We start from the raw sequence: 27,566 nt of genomic DNA on the forward strand, positions 1-27,566 counted from the left end.
GCAAAAGTGTGTTCCTTCAAGGTCTGTGGTGTGTTATAAACCCCTTAGCAGCAGCTTCAAGGAACAAGTATCTTCCTCTGGACTCTAGCTGGCTCAAATAAGCAGGTCCTTCCAAAATCTTTTAATGAGATCCCAGACATGGAAGCTCATTGCAGGGTTTCTGAATGATAGTAAACCTGAAACGATTTCTCCTCGCTGGAGTAATACTCGATTTAAATCTTAGGTAATGAGAAACCTTTAACTTATGGAAACTTAAGACACTGCAAGCCACCTCCTCCCCACCAGTGAACCTTTTCATCTTCTGCTGCTTAGCCTGACAGCACAGGACATACTCTCCACTCCAATCTCATTAAAGCCCATTGCTTTAAGCCTTGCCTAGCAACTGCAATGTCTATATGATTGCTTTAAATGTCCCCACTACTGTCCAATCCTTTAGGTTCAAACAAATTAAAAGGGTTATTTACACATTTTATCACTCTTTTTCACTTCTCATTCAATTTTCATCCCACATAATTTAAAATAGCTCTTTTGTGTTTCAGTATTTTTTTCATTTTGTTGAAATTTTTTTTTTATTTACTGGAAAGGCAGAGTTACAGAGACAGAGAAGGAGAGACAGACTAGACTGAGATAGAGAAGGGGAGATGGAGAGAGGGAGAGAAGAAAAAAGGGGGGAGGGAGGGAGGGAGAGAGAGAGAGAGAGAAAATCTCCATCCATCTGCTGGTTCACTCCACAAATGGTCACTAAGGGCAGGGCTGAGCTAGGCCGAAGTCTGAGCCAGGAGCGTCATCCAGGTCCCCTATGTGGGTGCTGGAGTTGAATCACTTCAGCCACTTCAGCCATTTTTCACTACCTTCCCAGGCCCAGGCTCATTAGCAGTTAGCTGGATTAGAAGTGGAGCAGCCAAGATTGAACCCATGTCCATATGGTAAGCCAGCATTTTAGTTGGTGGGTTAACCTGCTCTGCCACAGCACTGGTCCACAAGCTCTTTTTTTAAGAGCATCAGTGACTTCTATATTGTCAAATACATTAGATAATGTCCGATTTCATCATCTGTTCACATTGATCTATCCTTTGTTGTGAGATATTATTCTGTGCCTTCTATGATTACATTCTTTATTTCTCTCCTCTTCAGATGTTTTATTTTGAGTTTTGTTTGTGGACTCCCCATCTACTAGTCATATATTTTTACTATTTACTCTTCCACCAAGTCTTCAGTTTATAGGTTGTATCCTGTAACAACCCTTTTCTGAGAGTTTTATCTCCCTGTAACTAAGTTAGATTCACCATTCCAAACTATCCCCCGTAAGCACTTTCAGGCACTGTGTATAACTGCAAGAACTCTGTAAAAAAAAAAAAAAAAAAAAAAAAAAAAAGCAAGCAAGAAAGCAAGCAAGCAAGCAAGCAAGAAAATGGCTGTTCTGTTCTCATCATTCTGTTCTCAGCTCAAAAGTTATGGTCCCAGAGAGTTCATCACTCGCAGTACTAACTAAAGTAACCTAGCATCCCCACCACTTCAACCTGAACCAGTTTCTTTCTAATGAAATTATCCTGTTTGATATCATTCTTAGATTTAATCTTTCTCTGATATTTTCTCATTTTTAATATATTAGTTTATTTTACAATCAAGGTAAAACTTTTAAAATTTGATTATTTTCATTCTGTTCCCTTTGTAATATTTTTTTGCAATGAGAACAGGGACCCATTCAAAATTTGTTGAATGGATGAATGGAGAAATAGATCATGTTTCAAACTTGATTTTTGACTTTTGTGTCAATTGAACAATGTGTTGCCTTTGTTTTGTTTGATCCTGTCTACTTGTTTTTTATCTCAAATATATGACTTATATATCTTTAAACTCAGCTCATGCTCTTGGGATAGCTGATACATCTCAGGTCTAACACTCTGAGCTATTACTTTCATGAAATGAGGGGATCATATCATCTAGCAGGAAAGTTTTTTTTTTTCCTAGATGCATATCAGGTTGATAAATGATACAAAAGAGAATGAAGAGAGAATGCTCTGGGTCAAAGGAATTTGTAATGTGATGAAGTTCAATCTAAATAGTTGCCTGTTTTACATTGGAAGAAAAGATCCTACTCTTAGTAATGTATAATGAAAATTATTTATCAAGAAATTTAATATGTGTACACAAAGACTACTAAACAAATTTGACATCACATTTCCAATACAGGGTAAATATGAATACCTTAAAATTATATTTTAAAAATGTATAATTTACTTCTTATTTTATTAATTTTTTAATTTTATCAGATTCAATATAGCTTGTAGATACAATTGTATATATATATATATTTTTAAGATCTATTTATTTATTTGAAAGTCAGAGTTACAGAGAGGCAGAGGCAGAGAGAGAGAAAGGTCTTCTATCTGCTGGTGCACCGCACAAATGGCTGCAACGGCGGTGCTGGGCGATCCAAAGCCAGGAGCCAAGAGGTTCTTCCAGATTTCCCATGTGGGTGTAGGAGACCAAGAACCTGGGTAGTCTTCCACTGCTTTCCCAGGCCATAGCAGAAAGCTGGATTGGAATTGGAGAATCTAGGACTCAAACCAGCACCCATATGGGATGCCAGCACTGCAGGCAGCAGCTTTACCTGCTACACCACAGTGCTGGCCCCTACAACTATGTTTTAAAGTATACATTTGTGTGGATTTTAACATATCATATACATAAAATATTTCAATATTAAGTATAATTCAGAAGCTGTATTTTCAGTCCTACATACTATATCACATATGTTGTTCAAAATGATCCGTGTCTTAGGTTGCTAACGAAACTTTAATTGCATGTTACCTGGTGACCAGAAAACACAATTATGCATGTATATACATGCTCTAACGTTTGAGTCAGTTCAAAATTACAGAGAGAACATTGTAAAAAAAAAAAAAAAAGTTACAGCCCTCCAAGACTCCAAGAAATGTCAACAGCTTACTAATCGTAGCTAATGGCTTTTTGTTTTCCAAGTGATTTAAATGTGCTTTCCATGTAGATAGGAGGAGTTTTGTGCACTGTTAGTAAACTCATCATGCAGAGCTCTAGTCAAGGTTGAAATGTGCCATGCTAATGTAGTCATGCTAGAGTCAGAGATTTTGTTTAAAACTTTAATTACAAAAATATAATTGACTGTATGCTGGGGGTAATAAACATCTCAGAATGAAATGTATCACCATTCAAGATTTCACTGAATAAGTAGATACACCTGTTAACACCCATAAGATTTATATGTGCCATAGCCTGTAGCATGATACACATTGGTTCAGTTTTAGGAATGAAAATGAAAAAACTTATGAAAAGATAAGCTTGACTTTTATATTTATTAAAGATGAAATGCTGTGTTACAATGAAAGAGTTCAGTAATAAATCCATTATACAATCAGATGTGCCATAAACCAAAAGGACTGTTTGAAACTGGCCATTTTTGACTGCGTTCTTTATTAATTAATTCCTTGTGAAGTGATCCTAAATCAAATATCATTTTCATGTCAATGTTTACATCAAGTGCATTTTTAAAACAATAGTAATTTTTGCCAGATTTTTGTCTTTTACCACAGTGGATTAACTCAGAACGAAGACTGAAGCAAAGTTTTGACTTATTAAACACATACACACAGAAAGAGATCTTAAGTGAAATGGAATAGTTCTCTATAATTTAAAAAGATAGTAGTTTTTCATAGTAACATGAACTTTATATGAATATTTTTCAGAGTAGATACTGTTTTCTAGAGTTGTGATCAATGTATTTGGCAAAGTTCATGGAATTTTTCTTTGCAGCACATGAAAATATGTCTACATATTGAACTCCTGCCTTGGCCCTATTCCAGCTATTCTGGGATCTGTTTATCACAGCCCATGCATGGAAATAGAACTGTAAACAATTTCTTACCTCTGAGGGGCTAAAACACTAAGCATTTACATTGTGCCTGATAAAATCCAAAAACTAAATATTTTGTATTAAAAAGCTAAAAATATGTTAATCCTTTCTGTGGTCAATGACCATTTTAAAATGTTCCAATTCATGAGTTCCAAAACGTGAATACCATGAGACTGGATCAGATGAAATTAAAAAATTAAAATTATGCAGATTTATTGAAGCTATTTTCTGTTTCTTTCATCCATTCTTTGGTCATGTTAATTTTTATTTACATAGTATCTATTTTGTTACAAAGTATCTATCTGATTTGATTTTGATTTCTCCCTATAATAAATCATATAATCATCTAATGAGGGTAACTACTTATATTAAATTTTGTTTGAAGTTTTTGAAGCCTTATAAAATAACACATTTGCATATAAATTGCAAATTTTTGTAAAAACAGATTAAAAGTGTATTCATTAAACAAAAATACCTATTATTAAATACCAGGGATTGTGCCAGGCATATTGAAAATTTTATTTCATTTAAAACTTGTGGGGGCCAGCGCTGGGGCGTAGCGGGTAAAACTGCCATCTGCAGTGCCAGCATCCCATGTGGGTGTCAGTTTGAGTCCTGGCTGCTCCACTTACAAACCAGCTCTCTGATATGGCCTGGGAAAGCAATGGAGGATGGCCCCTGCGCCCATGTGGGAGACCCAGAGGAGGCTCCTGCTCTTGGCTTCAGGTCGGCCCAGCTCCTGCCATTCTGGCCAAATGAGGAGTGAGCCAGAAGATGGAAGACCTCTTTCTCTCTCTGCCTCTCCTTCTCTCTCTGTGTAACTCTTTCAAATAAATAAATAAATCTTTAAAAAAAAAACTTGTGAAAGCATTAGGACATTTTGAAAACACACATTCTGCAGATAAGGAAATTAAGTTGCAGAGAGGTTAAGTAATATACTCATCATGGCTCTCAGTAGTTGATAAAGATTCCAAACTCATGAAATGTGTCTCTAGAATAAGTATGAGCTTAACCTCCACATTATTATAAGACTATTTGAATAGTAATATTGTTTGTAATAATTACTTTTCTGTCTTTGTATTCCATGCCTTGAAGTTATATGAAAGGAAAGAAGGAACAGAAGATTAATTATATTGGGTAATGGAAATGAGTTCTTTCTTTAATTTCCTTTTCACAAAAAGAGGTGGTTTTAGGAAGAGGGTCAACCAGAAATCTCAACGTGGAAAATTCCATTACTCAGTTCCTCTCGAACTTAACCTTTGTTCTTACTTGGAAGGAGCTTTGGAATCCTGAGGAAGCATCTACTATTCTCTATTTTTACAGACTGCTAATTCATTACTTTGGAAATTGTCATATTGAAAACTGAATCTTAGATCTAGTAATTCACAGAACGAGTTAAAATTCTTCCTACTTGTTGAATTATGAATGGGAAAGGAATATCTTTGGAAATGAGGGATAAGATGGGCTTGTATGGGAAAGGGAAAAAGAAAACCTTATCCAGAAAACCGTCAAGATAGGGCTAATATAAGTAGGTAAACCACAGCAGTTAGTAGTATATCAATTAAAATAGGCTAGATTATGCTGTGGTAGCAACCAACATCAAAGTCTCAGTGGCTTAAAATTATTATTTTTCTCTCTTTTTTAATACTAATGAGACTCAACTGGCACCTTAGTTCCAAAATGGTTGTTTCTCAAGGGTGCAAGCTGAGGGCTGTTCCACTGTTTGAGATATCTGTGTTCTTTGGGCAAGGGAAAGGTAACTTAGATAATTGTGTACCATCTCTTAATGGCTCTTCCTGGAAATGTTGTATCCTATTCATATTCCAGTAGAAACAGCATTTGGCAAAATCTAACTTCCAAGAAATACAGCCCTACTATGTTTCCCGTAGTTCTTATGTAAGAACAGTGGTAGTGGCTACTGTCACAAGCCTAATATTAAATCCCACCAAGTGATATGAAAAAATGTTTCCCAAAATCCATAGAGTACAGTTAAATTTAATGTAATTGAATCCTCCTACTTTCAACTTTGGTGTGCTGCAATATGGATAAAGATCATTTCACTATAGGAGACAAGTTACATAGAATGGATTATAGACCAATTTCTACTAGAAACTGCATATCTAAGGAATTTCTGACTCCCAGTATACATGGGGATGGTATAAGTATATGGTGTATGGGTATCAAGAATGTTTTAAATGCTTCACATTTCATAGTTCTGGTCCATTCCATCAATAATATTGGAGATTAATACAACTTTAAACTTTAAAACTTTAAATGACTTTAAACTTTAAACATGCATATTTACTTTCCAAAAGACATCTCTAGGAGAGGCATCTAAGTAAAAACAAAAATTAACTTGTTATATGATCCCTGAAACCTTTCTCATGTACTACATCAGTTTTACTTGTATCCCCATTTATTTTAAGAGCGCCACATTCTTTTAAGCTAGAAAGCAGACATGTCTAATTCATCTGAAGGTTTCATCTTGACCTCTAAAGATCCATGAGGTTGGTGCCTGAAAAATTATCTTACCCTTCACTTTTTTTCTTGTTCTCAGAAAAACTTGGAGTCTCATTTTCTCTTAAATAGTTTCTCCATTGGCTCCCGAGCGGAATGGCTCCAGTTTCTTGCCTCTGTAGTAAATAATTATCATCACCATAGTAGCTATTCTCAAACTAAGATGTGATCAAAGCACAGCTGTCTTCATCACACTTTAGTGACTTAATGCACGCTGAATCTACCAGCACAATCAAATGTCATCTGAAATCTGACTCTCAAATGATGCTGATCCCTCTCTCCCTTTCTGATCATGATTTTTCAATCACATCTGCAGCATAGCCGTTTTATTCTAGGCCTATACTTATGTTAACACTTTTGAAAAACTACACATTATAGATGACTAATGGGGTTATGATTAAAAGACTAGATAGTGTTGTAGTTAGCATGACAGAGTCTGCCACAACGTGCTTGGGTTCCCTTCCAGTTTGGTCACTTACTTACTCCTTGACATGTAGCATATTAATGACCCAGTCCTTCCATTTCTGCGTCTGTTATTGTGACAACCAAATGGGCTAGTGTAGGAAACCTCTAACAGTGCTTGCCACACTCGATAAATGAAAGCTCCATGATGTAGTGTTTCATGACACCCCACTTCCATCTTCTCTGTGTAAGCTCCCTCAGAGCCAGGGAAATGTTTCATTTCTTTTTTTTTTTTTCATATCCCTGGAACACATAGCACAGTGCTTGGCTCTGTGTCCAAATCCATTTACACTTTCAGAGAAAACTATTCTACAAATATAGTGTTATTGCTAGAAAACTCTGTCACATAGTTTTAGATTTTACTACTTAAATCTAGCTACTGAAGGCAGATCTAGATGGAACTTAAGTAAATTTTATAAAGGCTTGACAACCACCAAACTCTCTGAGAACAGTTCAGCTCTGTTACATTGCGTGTGTGTGTGTGTGAATGTGTGTGTGTGTTTTAAGATTTTTTTATTTATTTGAAAGGCAGAATTACAGAGAGGCAGAGACAAAGGGAGAGACAGGTCTTCCAACTGCTGACTCACTCCCAACATGGGCCAATTTGAAGCCAGGAGCTTAGAGCCTCCTCCGTGTTTCCCGTGTGGGTTCAGGGGCACAAGGACTTGTGCCACCTTCGGATGCTCTCCCAGGCACACCAGCTGGATCAGAAGAGGAGCAGCTGGGACTTGAACTGCCACCCACTCGCAGAACACAGGCCCCTAGGGCTTAGTTTTGAAGTTTACAAAGCTTAAATAATTTGAGTTGCTTTGAGGAGGCTGGGAATTGACAGAAGAGGTGAGTTGATTATACACACTTAATAACAAAGTTTCCTCTTTATAAACTACAAATTCATTTGTATCACAGCTAATGTTTCTTCTATTTTAGCCAGATTTATGTATAGATATAGATATTGGTTTGGACAAATGTACTCTTTTTCTGTGCTGGTTAATAGTTATTAATAAAATAGGACTCTAGTTTTAACATTTATTTCTTTTAAAACACAATTTGGGGCCAGCACTGTGGTGTAGTGGGTAAAGCCTCCCCCTACAGTGCCGGCATTTCATATGGGTGCTGGTTGGAATCCTGGCTGCTCCACTTCTGATCCAGGTCTCTGCTATGGCCTGGGAAAGCAGAAGAGGATGGCCCAAGTCCTTGGTCCCCTGCACCCACGTGGGAGAAGAAGCTCCTGGCTCCTGGCTTCAAACTGGCGCAGCCCTGGATGTTTCGGCCATCTGGGGTGTGAACCAGCGGATGGAAGATTTCTCTCTCTCTCTCTCTCTCTCTACCTCTCCTTCTCTCTCTGTGTAACTCTGACTTTCAAGTAAATAAATAAATATTTTTAAAGAAACACACAATTTATCAATCTTGTTCCTCTAAACATTACCTGTAAATGTGCAGTACATAATTAGTACATGACTAAAAACAAATTTCAAGTGGACAAGCAGATGAATGTAAAAAGCAAGATTTAGTAGAGTCAAAGACCTCTAGCCCAAGCAGCATGGAGGGGAGCTGACAAGAGAGGAAAAAAACCAAAGGGGCTGATGGTAGTGGAGTTTTTAAGCACAATTTTGATTGACATTCAGTTACAAGGCAGGGACAAAACCCATCAAAAGATCTGATTTACAGTCCTTTATCCTATCTGGCTTGCTCATGATAAAACAAAAACCATCCAGAAGGGTGGGATAGGTAACTTGTTTTCACAATAAATTGTGAGCTCAGGAGGATGGAATGACCACTCCCTTGCTATTCTCATGGTAAACTTGGAAGCTCCCAAGGTGTGGGCAGGCAGGTACATCTGACCTTGTTAAGGATAAGGTTTTGGGGGAAGCAAGCACTCTACAACCCAAATTCCACTGGGACCACCCCGACTGCCTGTTAATCCATCTGACTCCTCAGATTCCATCCTCAAGAAGATATGCATCCTACCATCTATTAGGGTGGACTGGGTGATGATCTCTCTGTCTGCTTCAGGCTGGAAAGGGGCATCACTGGGAAGGAAAGTAGAGACAGGGTTCCAGCAGATGGTGGGTTCTCAGGGGGAATGGCAGTGTCATCTTGCAGAAACTGCTGCCATCTGAGGTTTCATGTGCATAGCCAGCTAGAATTTCACTGTTTCAAGTCTGGAAAAAATGAATCTATTAAGCAATTTAAATTCACAGAGTCTCAAACTAAGGACAGAGTCATTAGAAGAGGATCTAAGAAAGGAGCTGTCTAAACCATGAGCAAGTTTTCCCACTGAGAGACCTATAGAAACTGATAGTAGAGATCTGATAACAATCAGGTGGGCTAAGGACTGTCCAGATATGAGGTCCAGACCTATCTTTTCTTTTTTTTATTTAATAAATATAAATTTACAAAGTACAACTTGTGAATTGTTGCAGCTTTTTCCTCCATAACCTCCCTCCCACCCGCAACCATCCCATCTCCCACTCCCTCTCCCATCTCATTCTTCATCAGGATTCATTTTCAATTATCTTTATATACAGAGGATCAACTTAGTACATACTAAATAAAGATTTCAACAGACTGTACCCATGCAGCCACACAAAATATAGAGTACTGTTCGAGTAGTAGTTTTACCGTTAATTCTCATAGTACAACACATTAAGGACAGAGATCCTACATGGGGAGCAGGTGCACAGTGACTCCATTGTTGATTTAACAATTGACACTTTTTTTTATGATGTCAGTAATCACCCGAGGCTCTTGTCATGAGCTGCCAAGGCTATGGAAGCCTCTTGAGTTCACCAACTCTGATCTTAATTAGACAAAGCCATATCAAAGTGGAAATTCCTTCCTCCCTTCAAAGAAAGGTACCTCCTTCTCTGATGGCCTGTTCTTTCCGCTGGGATCTCATTCACTGAGATCTATCCTTCAGGTCGTTTTTGCCTCAGTGTCTTGGCTTTCCATGCCTGCGAAACTCTCATGGGCCTTTTAGCCAGATCCGAATGCTTTAAGGGCTGATTCTGAGGCTGGAGTGCTGTTTAGGGCATTTTGCCAATCTTTGAGTCTGCTGTGTATCTTGCTTCCCCAATAGGATCATTCTCTCCCTTTTAATTCTATCCTTCATTATTTGCAGACACTGCTAGACCTATCTTTTCACATGGGGTACTAGAAGAGACATCATAAGGGAGATGTGAACCTCCTTAGGGATAGCACCCTGTTGACTTCCATTGCTTAGCTGGTCTAGGAGAGCTAGCCAGGTAAAGGCAGATGGTATCTCTAACAGGAAATTTACAGTTCTGCCTGCAATGTCCAGACTCTACTTGGCTGTTCCCTTGACAGCAGTGGTTACTTTGGAAGCTGGGCCAAGTGTAGTGCTTTTCAGCTTAGAGCCAACAAGGCCCATGGCTCTGACCTGGAGCCCTTCAACTCCAGGGCGGTTCTGTTTCCCGTGACTCAATCTTCACCCAGGGTAAGAAACCTCACCTTAGGATCCTTATACCAATATTGACCACCCATTACCTAATCCTCGGCCCTTCCTAGGGGCAGTGACCATGGGTATCAAATTGGCAGGTCTCCTAAGTTTTTCATTTCTTTTCCAAAAGTGGCAGTCTTGGCAATCCTTAAATGTTAGTACAAGCAGATCTAGTTGGTACTTTTTAGCAGTCTAAATTTTGTGCTATTCATTTATCATAGTAAAACAGTATGACATTATTAATATTCTCAACAACAGAATATATATTTCCAGTGTCTTTCCTATTAAACATTTTAAATATGTTTTCTTAGGCACATGTATGATCTAAACTCATTTTAAATTTTCATAAATGTTTTTAAATTAATCTTCAAAGTGACCAACCAAATTCATATATATACAAGCAATAAGTAGGACAACACTTCTACATATTTTTGGCAGTGTTTGATTTAGAACAGACCCTAGCATTTTTAACCATTTTGATGGATGAAAAATGGTATCTTGTTTATATTTTATCTATCAAATTCCTGTTTATTAATTTTATAAAATACTTTCTAACATTTTTATTTGTTTTCTTCTGCTTATATAAAATCAATAGATTATTAAGAAGTATAACCATGAACATTACTACTTAAACATAATTTCATCCAGTGGCCTAAACTTTCCTTATTTTCATTAATTTAGTGCTGGCATCATAGATATGTTTAATTTAGTATAGATGATATGAAATGGCATTAAATTTGATTATATTTGAATAGTTGAATAAATCAAATATGGAATCAAATAATATAGCATAAAATAGTTTACTATGAAATACCTTATATATAATTTGTTAAGAGTTTCAGTTTAAAAAATCTTTAAATCTTCCAGAATGAATAAGTTAATGTTTACACAATACTTAATACAAATCTGCAATTTACAAGATCTCAAAATATTTGCATATTGATATTTAATATTACCAGTACTATCATTTTAATTATTACTACTTAAGGTAGGTAAATTGTAGTCATTAACCATTTTAAGTTTTCATTCATTTACAATTAAAATTTTAGTAAACTCAAATTTTATGAAAGTTATTCTAAAACTAGTAGTAATATTGGATTTTTTAAAAAGGTATTTATGTATTTGAAAGGCAGAATTACAGAGAAGGAGGGAGAAACAGAAAGAGAGAGAGAGAGAGAGAGAGAGAGAGAGAGAGAGATTGCATCCACTGTTTTGCTCCCCAAATGGCTATGATGGCTAGGGATGGACCAGTCTAAAGCAGGGGGATGGAATGCCATCCTGGTCTCCAGCCTGAGTGGCAGAGACCCAAGCACGTGGGCCATCTTCTGATGATTTCTGCAGCACATTGGCAGGGAGCTGGGTTGGAAGTAGAGCAGCACGACTTAAACCAGCCACATGTTGGATACCCAGGTTGTAGGCAGGAGCTGAATCAGGTGTACCACAACACTGGCTCATAGATTTAAATTTATATCTTTGAGTTCTATCAGTTTGCCTACTGTGTGCATTTGAAAACAAATACATAATATAATGCAAGATAAATTATTGCTGTATAATTTAATTGAAACTATTAATAAAAGGAACAAATGATTTCCTTAAGGAAGTGTAATATTCTGTGTTGGAAACACAGATCATTCACTATCAAGGAATATTAGGGCACCATCTCTTTCCTAGGAGCATCATCAGCCATGAATTTAGGGCTTGATGGTAATATTAGGACTCTGAGTATTTGTGAGAAAGCAGTACTAGTATTTGGGACTAAGCCAAGAGTGCTGAAACCAATTAAAATTGGCCTATTTGAACAGATATAAATCAGAGAGAAAGCAGAATTACTCTGTCTTCCATCCTGAATTCTTTTATCTCTGTTCCCACTAATCTTTTCGCATATCCCTACAGAAAAATATTTGGAAGCCTTAAATACAAATACAATTGCCAAGTAAACATGATTGTGATTTTAATTAGAATGTGTTGATATGTAAAAACACATGTGTCTTCTTTAGACCTGAAAAGATACTTAGTCCTCTGATCTGTTTTTACCTCCATAAAATATGTACAGTGATGTCATCAATAAATAATATTTGGAACTATAGATATTTAAAAGAATGTAGCATGGTTGCTTTAGGAAAGTAAATTCATTTTTTTAAATGATCATGTTATTTAGATTATATTTGATTATGTCAAATATGAGTTGCGCTTAATGCTTATTAATGTACTTGGGAATGCATTGTAGTGCGGTAGATTAATTCTCCACTTGAAATGCCCGCATCACATTTCAGAGTGCCAGTTCGATTTATAATCCAGTAAATCCATCCTGGAAGTCAGCAGATGACAAGATAAAGTGCTTGGGATCCTGTCACCCATATAGGAAACCCAGAAGAAGTTCCAGGGTCCTGGATTCACCCTGGACAAACTCTGGTGTTGTAGGCATTTGGGATGTGAACCAGCAGATATAAGACCGAGATGTTCAATTTGGGACATGTTTAATTGGACTTGCCCCAAACGGTAGAGTTAGAAACATGCCAGGGGATTTCAGTTCAGTCCCATCAAGGTGGCATGTACCAATGCCATCTCACCAGTCAAAGTCATCAGTTTCAGTTCACAATTGATCATAATGAAAGGATTAAGAGTCAAAGAGATCACATAAACAAGACCAGTGTCTTCTAATACTAACTGAAAGAATTAAAAAGGAGAGAACGATCCAACATGGGAAGTGGGATACACAGCAGACTCATAGAATTGCAGATGTCCTAAACAGCACTCTGGTCTCAGAATCAGCCCTTAAGGCATTTGGATCTCACTAAAAAGCCCATGAGAGTATTTCAGGCATGGAAAGCCAAGATATTCTGGCAAAAAAAAAAAAAAAAAAAAAAAAAAAAAAAAAAAAAAAAAACTCTCTGCAAGTGAGATCCCAGTGGGAAAGAATGGGCCATCAAAGAAGGAGGTACCTTTCTCTGAAGGGAGGAGAGAACTTCCACTTTGACTATGACTTTGTCTAAATAAGATCAGAGTTGGCAGATTCAAAAGACTTCCATAGCCTTGGCAACCCATGACAAGAGCCTAGGGTGATTACTGATGCCATAAACAAGAGTGTCAATTGTTAAGTCAACAACATGAGTCACTGTGCACTTACTCCCCACATAGGAAGGATCTCTGTCCTTAATGTGTCGCACAATGTAAATTAATGATATAACTAGTACTCAAACAGTACTTTATACTTTGTGTTTCTGTGTGGGTGCAAACTGTTGAAATATTTACTTAATATATGCTAAATTGATCTGTATATAAAGAGAATTGAAAATGAATATTGATGTGAATGGAATGGGAGAGGGAGCAGGAAAGAGTAGGGTTGCAGGTGGGAGGGAAGTTATGGTGGGGGGGGGGAAGCCACTGTAATCCAAAAGCTGTACTTTGGAAATTTATATTTATTAAATAAAAGTTAAAAAAAGATTGATATTTATTTTTCTCTCTCTCTCTTGTCTCCCTTTCCCTCTCCCTTCTCTGCTTTTCAAGTAGATAAAGTAAATAAAATATATATATATATATATATGGGCAGTTTTATCGTTCTATTTCTATTTTAGAAAACATTTAACTCTACATGTGCATTTATAATTTCACCTATAATTTTTTTCACATATCTCTCTACTTACTTCAAGCCTTCTAAAAGACAGACAGCATGCCTGATTTATCTCTATATCTGGAAATTGATCCTGCGTTGTAGTCATATGATTAAATGCTTCACAAATTCTTAAAGGGCATAAATCAAATGTTTGAAAAATCATTGTAAACAAATGATGTGAATAGTCAAAGGTGTTTTCCCAGTTTGATTATTGTAAGAGAATCCGTATATTGCATTTTATAGGATGTTTATAGTAGTTGTCGCTCCCCCTCTTCATGGAGGAACGACACAGGACTCTGCGTTGTTCTTTCGTCTACTCGACCCTTCCCGGGTTTGCTGCTGGTTCTTCCCGGGTTGGCTACTGACCCTTCCACCTCCGTGGAAGGGCGGTTCCCCCTGCCACTTTCCCCACTTCCGCGGGGGAGCGGCACACCGCCGGCCGGCTCTCTCGGGGGCTGCTCAGGTGTTCCTTCAGATAGATGTTCCCCTTAGATGTTCCTGGTGCATGTTGTCTCTCTCCCCCTTTATAGTCCTTTTCCACCAATCCCAACTCTGCTACCCACACGCCGAGTACGCTGCTCTCCTCCAATCAGGAGCAGGTCCTACAGTTTATTGGTTGAACTGGAGGCAGCTGCGTAGAAGCTGTTTCTCCCTTCTCAGCGCCATATTGTGGGAGAGCAGATGCATAGAATAAGTCTTAATTCCAGTAACTTAGTCTAGTCCGGGTTGCTCCCCACAGTAATGACTTTAGGTTTTCAGTTACATCAATTGCAAATGGATATAGGGATATTGTATTTTATTAAAAAAAAAAGTCACAATCTTTAAACGGAAAATTCGTGCCATAGAAAGTCCCAAGTCTCAATGTATAATTTTATATTTTTTCTTGTATTTCTATCTCGGTCTGCTACACAGTGAACTAATGATTTTTTTCTGTTTAGAAATTTGTTTCATGATTTATCTTTCAACCTGGCCTGCTCAGACTCCATCTACAAAGTTTTTTTTTCATATTATTCTGATGTCTTTTATATTATTCATCTATTAGTTTATAATTTTGGCCTTGAATATATCACTATTTTTACAATCATTATTTGATTTTTATTTCCATTTGTGATGTCTTGCCAAATTATTTCTGCTCTGCTGTTTTGTTTTAGCTACCCTTTTCTCATTTAAAATTTCTCTAATTTTTTGTATGTTTAATCCTTGATTTCATTATTTGGAAATGGATATACTCAACTGACAATAAAGATCATTTTACTCAATTCTCCCTTTTTGCAAAATAAGAAAGAAAGGATACACACTACAAAGAGCTAGTTGGAATTGGTCATGTATAGTCCCAATTTGGTGCCATTTTTTTCCAGATCCTGCAATGTTTTATTTCTTCCATATTTTAAAAAACCCCCATGGGGCAGGAATGGTGGCCCAGTGGACACAGCTGTCACCTATAATGCTGGCATCTGATATGGGCGCCAGTTCGAGACACAGCAGTTTCACCATTGATCCAGCTCCCTACTAATGAGCCTGGGAAAGCAGCAGAACATGACACAAGTGCTTGGGCCCCAGCATCCACATGGAAGACCTGGAAGAAGCTCCTGGCTCCTGACTGTGGTCTGGCTCAGCCTTGGGGAATGAACCAGCGAATGGAAGGATGGGAGATCCTCTCTCTCTCTCTCTCTCTCTCTCTCTCTCTGTCTTGTTCTCTATCATTCTTTCAAAATTAAAAATATATATATCTTTAAAAGGAAATCTGTTAATTCCACTTATGTTTTAAGTTTTAAATATCTTACATACATTTCCTTATTTACTTTTTTTTTTTTTTTTTTTTTTTTTTTTGGACAGGCAGAGTGGACAGTGAGAGAGAGAGACAGAGAGAAAGGTCTTCCTTTTTGCCATTGGTTCACCCTCCAATGGCTGCCACGGCTGGCACGCTACGGCCAACGCATCGCACTGATCTGAAGCCAGGAGCCAGGTGCTTCTCCTGGTCTCCCATGGGGTGCAGGGCCCAAGCACCTGGGCCATCCTCCACTGCACTCCCTGGCCACAGCAGAGAGCTGGCCTGGAAGAGGGGCAACCAGGACAGAATCCGCGCCCCAACCGGGACTAGAATCCGGTGTGCCGGTGCCGCAAGGCGGAGGATTAGCCTAGTGAGCCGCGGCACCAGCCCCTTCTTTACTTTTGACAACAGTTGAGACCACACTCTATCTCAATTTTCTGGAAATAAAGCTGAAGGTTAGACTCATAAGATGAAGTTTTTATTTCAGAATATTTTCCTGGTTCCTCTTTTGTATTTCTTTTCATGATTTAGATTCATTTTCTTTTCTATATTATTATTATTTTGATTTTATGTTGGCTTCTACAAGTCATTTAAACAAATAATGGTTTTAAAAATATTTAATGAAATATTAACATGTTAAATTTTCATGAGTGATCAAATAAAGTTGTCTACTCTTTCATCAGAGAAATTAAGCTAGCTTTAAAAAAAGCAATTTCTGTGGGATTCTTGAAATCACCATTTATTTTTAGCCTCCTACACATTGTAACATGTTAGCAAAATATGGACAGCAAGCTACAAAAGTTCCTCACATCTATAAATTATGGAGTCATTTTCCAATGAAAATGGAGTTGGAAACCTATAACAAAATAAATATATTTTGTTCTCATAAACATTGATGCTGCAGGCTGTGATGTTCCCAAACAGGGATGATGGTTATTACCAAGAAATCATTCAATTTGCTTGGCATTATTCTGTTTTTGACAAGTATGAATAAAATAAAAATATATAGTCACATCATTTTGAGTAAAAGAGTGATTTGAGAAGGGTTAGAGATGGGATAATATTAACCTATTGTTCCCTTGTGAAATAATTTAAACTCTTTTTAGTTACATGGGTCCAATGCAGCTAACATCTGGATAAATAGAAATAGGTTGAAATGAAATATCAAATATTTCAATATAACATTTTAGGACATGCCAAGAAGGGTAAAATTGTTATAACTTTATGTAATAACAGACTCAAACAATAAGCTAAATCTGCAGATATGACCATTTAAATTAATTAAAGCTAATTGACATAGAATGATTGTCCAGGTTTAAAAAATATAATAATTAAGAATTAAATTGTATTTTGGAAAGTATTATAATTAGAAATTCTTATCAGTTTCTTTAGTTTTCTCTTCCTTGTATGTAGTATTTAAATGGAGAAGTAATGGACACAAGCAAATATACAAAGGCACATACATGGATTTTTATATATATGTGTGTGTGTGTGTGTGTTATTACTCAATGCCAAGAAATATTTGTCAAAAAGAGTAGTAGATGGGCCAGCACTGAGCCTCACTTGGTTAATCCTCTGCCTGCAGCACCGGCATCCCATATGGGCCCCAAGTTCTAGTCCCGGTTGCTCCTCTTCCAGTCCAGCTCTCTGCTGTGGCCCGGGAAGACAGTGGAGGATGGCCCAAGTGCACCCACCTGAATGGAAGACCAGGAGGAAGCTCCTGGCTCCTGGCTTCAGATCGGCACAGCGCCGGCCGTGGCGGCCATTTGAGGGGTGAACCAATGGAAGGAAGACCTTTCTCTCTGTTTCTCTCTCTCTCACTGTCTATAACTCTACCTGTCCAAAAAAAAAAAAAAAAAAAAAAAAGGTGGTAGAAAAGGTATGCTTTTCAAATAGCTTGTTTGTTGCAGGAAATATCCCAGTTCTAAACTACAAATACATTGAAACATTTCATAAAAAATAAGCACACAAATGTCAGCATTTAGAATAAAATTGTTTTCAATACTCTGAGAATTTACATTCATGTAAGCTTATATTCGTTAATTAATATTTTCCCTTTTCTGGTCAGTCCTAAAGATACAGATAAGAAATTACTTAAAACATACGTAAATTGTCCTTTTATAATAGCGTAGAAATGTGTTCTTATCTAGCTTGTTAAATATATTAATTTTCTACTTGTCTCACAGTTATTTCAAGATGGACTAAATAAAGTGTTATTCTGTTTGTACACTTCTGGAAACTCTTACTATTCAAAAAGAAGAATGGATGTCTTTATGTTTGTACTACAATTGCTTCTGCATTTTTATCACTTATTGGTGAGAACAATTTGCTACAAAGCAATAATAAAACAGAATGTAATCAAATGTCACTATGGTCTGTTATACTGCAGTAATGTCAGATAAGAATAATAGGTTTCATAAAATGCTGGGTGAATCTGGGAACAACTTGATTCAGTTGTTGTTCAGATTCATGGCTCAATAAAATTTATTCATTTATGTTTGGTATACACACATTGATATACAATAAGCTATGTCTGTGATTTCATTTAATTATATAGATTTTTTCCCATAGTAGATTACCAAAGGAATTCATTATGTAAGGTTTTGTGAACCAAAATCCCTGATAGGTTTGAAATTCCAAGTATGAGAAGATGAAAATCTATTTAATAGTTCTTCATTGGATAGTTCTTTGCCAGAGGAGATAAGAAAGCTCATCACCTGTTAGCAGTCCCAAAATGCAAAATTTCTAAAATATATATTAATATCAGGAAAATTAACTGATTGTATAACAAATTCTAAGACAAAGTATCACTGTAATTTGATTTTCTGAAATGTTCACAGGTATACTTAGCAACACTGCAACTGTTTTTTGAATCATTCAGAGATTAAGTTCTGATTACCAGTGTGGTGAAACTCTGGTTCCATACTGTTCTTGTTATATCTGCATAATGTACCATGCCAAGTATTTGAATATACCTCAGTTTGTTTTCCCAGTACTATGGTAAATCTACTATTAGAGAAACAAGATGAAACATGAATTTAGACTATGAATTTTCTCTATGAAGTTTTAGTGGTCAATATTTATAAATTAATGCATCTCTATAGAAAAACCATGTTGTAAAACTTTGTGCATTAAGGGTTCTATTTTTCCAGTGATCACTCTTAGCTTGAATTCTAACACTGAGACAACTCTAAATGTCCAGTCACTTGTATACATGTGTGACCTGGACAGATGAGGAACTCCATGGAGAATTGTGGGTTTTGTGGGTTCTGGGAAGTCAAATTTTTACCTAAGTCATTCATATTTAATTTAAAAAATACTGTCTTTCAAACAGAATATCTGTGACTTCTGCATCTTCAATATGTGACTTCTAATTAGAAGAAATCCATAGTATTTAGCACCAAAATGATAATCTCAAGCATCCCTGTGAAAGAAAAACAAGTCCATCTTTGTATAGTAAAACGGATGACTAATTCTCCTTCCAAGGAAAGAAATCCGTTTCTTATCCTGGACTTGATAAACTTAAAGGGCTCCTGGCATTCTGACTAATGTTATGGGTATGTGAAGTGATCATGAAAGGCAAAAAAAAAAAAAAAAAAAAAAAAAAAAAAAAAAAAAAAAAGCCAAAACCATGCCATTCAGTAACTAATAATAGTAGAGTGATCTATGAATATGGAAAAAATTGGTTCTAAAGAAAATGAGTAGACATCAACAGTTCATGGAGTCTTCTATCTTCAGATACTATGCAGATGTTGAAGACTCCCCATTGTGTTTCTTCATCCTTGAGCTCTCCTCTCAACAGAGACTCATATAGTAATCTGTTGCCTAGCCAAGATCTTTCTGTTAGATGTTATCTTTAGTGAAGGCAGGAACTAATCTGCTATAAAAATTAGATCCCAAAATATATTGACTTAAGCAGTGTATCAGTTAATCTTCCTCATGTAGATGATTAAAGTTTATACGACAACTCTTTCATCTGAGACCTTTGGTGGCAGGAATGGAGAAAAGTCCAGAAGAACACAGTTAATTCTCCTACGTGCTCAGTCTGGGGTTGGCATACATCACTGTCTCCTACAGAAGTCATAGAGCCATGTCAAGCTTCAAAAGAGACTAAGAAATGTTCCCAGCTTAATCTCAGAAGACCTTTTGTTAAAAGAGTAGAGAATGATTTTTGAATGATAGCTAGTACTATCTGACAGCAGGTCTCCCATAGGGGTCTATTAGTTTAACGTGTCCAAAAATGGAGCTCTTGATTTTTCCTTCTAAAAAGCTTCTCCTATTGTTTGTTCCATTTTTCTGAATTTAAGCCATATTCACCCAATTATATCATTTTTATGCTGACTATCATTTCTTCCACTCAGTAAGTTTTTGTTGATGTTTCTTTTCAATATTTCCAGAAGCCTTCGTGTCTCTTCACCTGCTTTACTTCCAGTGTTATCCACATCACCATTATTTCAAACCTGGATTATTAGAAGCCTCCAGACTGGGCTTTTCACTTCCAACCTTGATCTATGACAGTTTCTCCAATACATGGCAGCCACGAAGCTGCTTTTCAAATCATGGTACTCTTCTACTGAAGTGTATCTTCTCTGAGTTAATTCTCAAGGTTCTCTTCATCCTGCCTCTTAATTCTCTCACACTCAGTCTACACCTCTGTCCCCTCCTACTGCATTGTAGCCATACTCTCCTGTCCTCCTAGCTGTGCCTCAGGCACACCAAACACTTCCTGTTTGGACCTTAGAACGTAACTCTTCTCTTTGCTAGAAATTGTTTCCCTAATTTCTGTTTTACACTAACGTCAAGTCATTTTTTAAATACTACCTTTTTAGGCCGGTGCCGCGGCTCACTAGGCTAATCCTCTGCCTAGCGGCGCCGGCACACCGGGTTCTAGTCCCGGTCGGGGCGCCGGATTCTGTCCCGGTTGCCCCTCTTCCAGGCCAGCCCTCTGCTGTGGTCCGGGAGTGCAGTGGAGGATGGCCCAGGTGCTTGGGCCCTGCACCCCATGGGAGACCAGGAAAAGCACCAGGCTCCTGGCTCCTGCCATCGGATCAGCGCGGTGCGCCGGCCGCAGCGCGCTGGCTGCGGCGGCCATTGGAGGGTGAACCAACGGCAAAGGAAGACCTTTCTCTCTGTCTCTCTCTCTCACTGTCCACTCTGCCTGTCAAAAAAAAAAATACTACCTTTTTAAAAATGATTTTATTTTATTTTATAACAGAGTTACAGAAAGAGGGAGGGAGGGAGGGAGGGAGAGAGAGAGAGAGAGAAAGCGAGCTATCTCCCATCTGCTGGTTCACTACCCAAATGGCCAAAAGGTTCAGTGCTGTGCCAGACCAAAGGCAGGAGCCAAGAGCGTTTTGCCAGTCTCCCACATGGTTGCAGGAGCCAAAGCATTTGTGCCATCCTCCACTGCCTTCCCAGGCACATTAGCAGGGAGCTGAATTGGAAGTGGAGCAGTCAGGATGCCCGTATGGGATGCTGGCACGGCAGGCAGCAGCTTACCCACTACTGCCACTATGCCAACCCCCAAACGCCACCTTTTTGAGAGATTTTTTCAGATCCTGAGCATCGTATACACAATAGCACATAAGTGCCAGTTATTTTCTTGTACCTTTCATTACTTTATTATTTGACATAAATGAGTATGTTTAGGGATTTTTTTGTTATATCATGTTTTATTAAAAATCAGTTACATCAGTATCTCTAGAATACCAACTTAAAGAGCAAACTCATTTCCATGATTTTGTTACCATTATGAAAGTAGTCCGTTACACGTGTGAGATATATTAGAAAGAGAGGGGACCGGCGCCGTGGCTCACTTGGCTAATCCTCCACCTGCAGCACCGGCATCCCATATGGGCGCCGGGTTCTAGTCCTGGTTGCTCCTCTTCCAGTCCAGCTCTCTGCTATGGCCCACATGGGAGACCAGGAAGAAGTACCTGGCTCCTGGCTTTGGGCTGGCTCTGTGCAGCGCTGGCTATAGTGGCCATTTGGGGACTGAACCAACAGAAGGAAGACCTTTCTCTCTGTCTCTCTCTCTCACTGTCTATAACTCTACCTGTCAAATAAATAAAAAAAAAGAAAGAAACAGAGAAAGATATAGCTCAAGTAAACCATGTTCCTGGGTCACAGTACCTTTAGGTAGCTGCCAATTTCAACATAACATTTTGATCCACCTAATTTTAGAAATCATACCTTACAGCATTTAGTACTTACAAAAATTTAACTGAGAAGAAATAACATGTAACACAACAAAGCATATTTTAGTGGGCTTCATGTGTCAAAAATAACTTCATATTTCATAATTATTTGCATGTCATTACTTTTGAGAAAGAGCAGTTCCATAGAAAATACAAACTAACATACTTTCAGAAAACATTAAAGAGATCCATATAAATTTCACTGTGTCTGCCCATAAGCAAATCAATTAATCTCCATTGCCTCTAAATGTTAAAAATAAAAAAGAGCAGCTGGCCATTACGTTTTATGGTGTATTTCAGAGAAAATGTAAGAATAATGATCATTAGCATTTTGGACCAGATGAAACTGTTGAGTTTTATGTCTGACTGACTCCATCACTCCGTGATTGGTTATAATCAGGCTCCTTCCTATTAAGCTGTTCCTGGTAAAATTAGTTCTCCATCTACTTGATGTGAGCATTTACATTAAGGTTCATAATCATTTTTGGTAGTAACAAGAATATGTCAGGGACTCCTCGAAGCAACTTCTGCTTTCCTTTCAGGAATGCCAGCATTTAGCTCCATCAGTAACCACTGAAACTGCATCTGAGAATTGGGAGGCTGGTGAGGTATTTTGCAATGACCATGCATTACTGGGGCATCTTGGTGAGTTTCTCAGGGCACCCATCAGCACTTAGTGCTTCTTATTTTTCTTCAGATAGAGAGACCTGAAGGACTCATTGAAACCCATGGTTATTTGAAAATAAATCCATGCTGGTAGGATTGAGTTCATTGAACCCATAAGAGAATGGATCAGATATCTGTTGTTTTGGGATTGCAGGTATACTGTTTTAATTGTACATTTTACAAATATCTCTGAATTTACAAGTGGCAAAATATGTCAGGATGTTCTGCACAAAGATGCTCTTGCTCCTGTAAGCCTCAGGGAGGCTTTGAGAGAAGAAATCTATGTAAGTCTCCGTTCCCAAGTAGATGCTCAGTAGCAGAACTGGGATCATGCCGTTGGCGATGGCGATACTTAGAATGATGCCTCTACATCTTTCGACCATGTGAGTCAGCAGCAATCAGGTCGTCTTACAAACAAGAACAATATTTAGCCGTTTCTTGATGCTGTTGTCCAAGTCAGGAATGTCCAAAATGTATTCAGTGTACTCAGATGATTTTCCCACATTTTTCACTAAAAATGACAATTTCAAGAACTGCAAACTCTATTTCAATTTTATCATAAATATCTTCTGATGTAAATTCAACAAGAATAGTTCTTGTTTCTACTTTGAATTTTTTTTATTTCATTGAAAAATTAGTTAATTCTGTGAACTGCTGATTAGAGCAACCTTCATTCCATGCTGCATAGTACTGTCCAGTTCCATCAGTACTACCTGTCACAGCGCCCATTTACTGAGCCATGGTCTGAGCTCTGTCTTGTTTTTCACACCATGGACCTAAGGGGCCAAGAAAATTGAATACTAGATGCATAGGACCAGTAGGCCATGGTGCCTGCACCTACCCATTACAAGAAACCATGGCAGGAAGAGCAATCCCCATAACTTGGCCTCACAATCTTCACAATGGAACAAAGAAAACAATAATAAATGAAGTTGGAAGGAGGCTTATATAGTTAAGATTGTATATATTATTCAAAGTGTATTCAGATATTAAAGTTCATAATTGCTCCCAAAAGATCAGTTGAGAAATTTGTGACAGCATGGTGCCCCCTTACGATATCCATATTCTCATATCTGGAAACTATGAAAGGCAGAGGGGAATGAAACCAGCTGACCTTAAATTAGGAAGATTGTCCTGAATTATCCAGGTGGACCCAGGGTAATCAGAAGAGTACTGAAAATGTGAGCGGGAGGTAGACGTGATTCCTATAGTATCTGTGATGAGCCTTTTGTTTATGATATTAATGATTTTCAAAGGGAGGAGGGGAATAGGTATTTGGGGCAGCAGAGAACTGATTGGCATGCCTACATTTGATATCAGAGTACCTGGCTTTGAGTCTCAGCCTTTGCTAATCCCACCTTGCTGCTAATGAGTACTCTGGGCGGTAATTGGTGATGCCACCCATGTGGAACAGCTGCATTGAGTTCCAGGATCCTGGTTTCATTCTGGCACAACCTCAGCTGTTGAGGACATTTCAGCAGTGAACCAACGGATTGAAGATCTCTGTCTCTCTGCCTTTCAGATAGAAAGAGAACTCCTACTAATTCATTCCTAAGCTGAAATAGCACCTATCTTTTCATAAATGTGAATTGTGCGTTTGTGAAGATGTATAATTGTTTTTTGTTGTACAGTAACCATCAAGCCTTATATACTAAAATAGAAAATAAAGGTTCAGCAACCTCTCTTTTACTGATTCTGCAGTGAAATTCATAACCACCTTGGCAGTGTTATTTAAAACTCTAGTAAAATAAATATATTTACAAACAAATAAACAGAAGTTAGTATAAAAGTATACTTTTATGAATCTGAGTTCTAATTAAATAATTATTGTTTTTATCTCTTCACCTAAACTTTTAACACAACTACTGAATACTATTACTACTAAGAATTTAATAAATACCACTGATTCATCAATCTAAGGTATTGTACTATTTTATATGCATATATTTATATAAAACATTAGTAATAAGTCTTTGTGAGCAATTATACTGTTATGGTGTTTTATAGAATGAGATAACCTTCAAGGTCCCTCAGCAAGTTTTTTGGAGAAATCATTTTTTCCTAGAATTTCAGCCTTGATATGTGTGCTTTAAAATGTTGAACTGTTGTGAATTAAACAATCACAGTGAGATGGAGTGCTAGTGTTCAAGCATTTATATGAGCTCATTATTTTTTGAGGTTTCTATGTTTATAGTTCTCTGTTCTCTACATTTCAAGATAGCTGCTTTATATTTTGCTTTGCATGCATGTCTGTGGGGTGAATATGTGTGTTTGTGTGTTGCCTATGCAGCTGTTAAACACGCACCTGCATCAGTTTGCAGCCAGCAAAAATGTGCCATCATTGCGTCAAATCTGGGATACTTGGAATGGTGTTTGTTTGCCTTTGACATGGCTGACCCTAATGTTCTTTTATCTTTAAACAGCAAACTTCTTTTCAGAATCTTCTTCCAATAGTTTTTTATTTAGCTAATGTTCTTGTTTTGCTCTTCCAACTAAGTTTTGAGTTTTGGCAATTTAAAATCCATTTGATAAAATGAAATGAAATATGTAAGAATAAGTCCCTAGAATAGATGGGCAGTTGTGTTTTTCTTTTATTATTAAATCTTGTAGTTCCTGCAGCCAACAAGATGAGCTTTGAGTAAAGGCTGCACTTTCTTTTTCATTTAGTGTCATCAGTGCAACAAAACAAAAACAGATATTTAATACAGGCATCTTTCTAATTAATATATTGTTTAGGTGATAAATTTTTTCGTATAAAATGAATAAATATCATGCTTCCTAATTTTTTCTTTTAAAAAAATAATCAGCCACCTAAATAATTCTTGAGTACCCTTTCAATTGAAGCAGTGTGCAAAATTTAAATTATTTAAATATATGAAGAATATTTAGAAAACCAATCACATTTCCCCAATGAACTAAAAACACAGACTTTGTGATTTCTTCTATGTCTCTCTCATTTATTGGTCTTTGTCTCCAAAGTTTGATTTCTATTGCAATTTGTTCATTTAATTTTGCCTAGATTCTTTCCCTTGGTCACCAAGATCATTTTCCAGGTATTAAGGAAATCAAATTTGGTTTAATAATATGAGACATTAAGATATACACCCATTCAATATGATTTTTAATTAAACATTCTAATTAAAGTTGTGGATAAGAAGTTTTTTAACTGATCATATGACTTGGGATTAATATTACTAATATTAATTACTTCCAAGTGATACTTTTAGAACTGTCAAGGTTAACATTTATCTGAAATTCAAGAAATCTGATTAATTAGAATGAGAGGAAGGGAAATTGTCGTATATTTAGAGAAAACTAGCATTTTAAATTATTTTAATACATGGTAAAATAATAAAGAAGAAAATTCAATAGAAAATTCAAAAGTAGTCTTTATTTTGAAAGATAGGAAAATAGGCATTACATGTAAGAAATTATGGAAAAGAAACCAACAGAACTAATGCTTAATATATTTCAGTGAAATATAGTATATGAAAAAAGTTAGAGATAATTAGTTTCACTGAGTGAAAAATTCTAGTTTTCTAAAAAATAAGTAATTAATATTTAGATTATATAATGAGAAGATACTCTGAGTTTAAATACAGATTTTAAGGCATTTATTAACACATTAGATTATCTATGTCATATCAAGTGCCTGATAATTACTATGACAAAATTGTCACATTAATATGATAGAAAAATATTTTGCGAATCTTAAAAAGTTAGAAAAATCATAACAAATATTTGACTATAGGGGCTGGAGCTGTGGCATAGTGGCTAAAAACACTGCCGGCATTCAATATGGGCTCACCTTTGAGTTCCAGCTGCTCCAGTTCCTATCCAACTAATGCGCCTGGAAAGTAGGCGAAGATGACCCAAATTTTTTGGACCCTTTGACCCACATGGAAGACCTAGAGGAAACTCCTGGCTGCTGGTTTGGACCATCCCAGCTCTGGCTGTTGCAGCCATTTGTGGGTGAAGCAGCAGGTGGAAGATTTCTTTAATCTCTCTCTCTTGCCCGCTCCCTCTGTAACTCTGCCTTTCAAATAAATCTTAAAAAAATTTTTTTTGAATGTAAAAGTAGCACTTAATTTCTAACAGATCCACATAATAATCTACCTCTGAAACTGTGTCTAGAGTGTGGATTTTTTTTAAGAAAAATTAAAAAAAAATATTTATTTGAAAGTGAGAGTGACAGAGAGAAGGTGAGAGGATGGAGAAGATCATCTATACCCTGGTTCACTCCCCCAGATGCTCCCTGTAGCTGGCCTGGGTCAGGTTGAAGCCAGGAGCCAGGGATACCATATGAGAGTCCCGGGTGAGTGACAGGAAACCCAGTGTTTGAAACTGCTGCTTTCCAGGCTCGTACCAAGAAAGTGGCATCAGGAGCACAGAGTAGCTGGAACTTAAACAAGTCCCTCTGATAAGAGGTAGGAAATTTTTTTAAAAAATACTTTTTTTTGACTATTTTTAAATTTACTTTATATGAATGAAGTTGAACATTGTTCATTTCATTATTGTTTATAGTCCTTGTCTGTTTTCCTGGGGGACTATATATGGTCTTTTCACTATTTATTTGTTGAAATTTTTATTTAGTAGAGCCACTAAGTCTTTGGGTACAATGTGAAGTTAAAAATGTGTTATCTCGAAAATGAATAAAACATTAAATTTAAAATATTATAAATTAAGAACTCTGGCTGTAATGTGTATGTTGAAGCCAAGTCCCCCTATTCTCTACATTTACAAATGCTGCCCACGGACACAGAACAGCCTTCATTCATTGCATGCCAACATCAACTGGAGTTCTAATATCAAGGATGATAAAATGTAGGAAAAAGTTATTAGGTTGTCAATTTTCTTTGACAATTCCAAAAATACCAGATGTGCAGATAGCAATAAATCCCCCAGTAACGTGTGATTCCTACACCTTGGAGATGCTGATGTTGGAAAACATCGCAGATGCATGTTGGAGTGGGATAATGTGCACGTTG

General features: G+C 37.1%; 1 protein-coding gene and 1 pseudogene across 4 annotated transcripts in view; one reads left to right on the forward strand and one right to left on the reverse strand.

Annotated features, from left to right (window-relative positions):
- ERBB4 (erb-b2 receptor tyrosine kinase 4) overlaps positions 1–27,566 on the forward strand; it is a 1,252,881-nt gene that overhangs the window by 680,367 nt on the left and 544,948 nt on the right. The window lies entirely within an intron of this gene.
- LOC103348909 (very-long-chain 3-oxoacyl-CoA reductase pseudogene) overlaps positions 22,586–27,566 on the reverse strand; it is a 70,892-nt pseudogene continuing 65,911 nt past the window's right edge.

This window comes from Oryctolagus cuniculus, chromosome 3, assembly GCF_051225735.1.
Source record: "Oryctolagus cuniculus isolate XC-2025 breed Fujian yellow rabbit chromosome 3, ASM5122573v1, whole genome shotgun sequence".
Taxonomy (NCBI): domain Eukaryota; kingdom Metazoa; phylum Chordata; class Mammalia; order Lagomorpha; family Leporidae; genus Oryctolagus; species Oryctolagus cuniculus.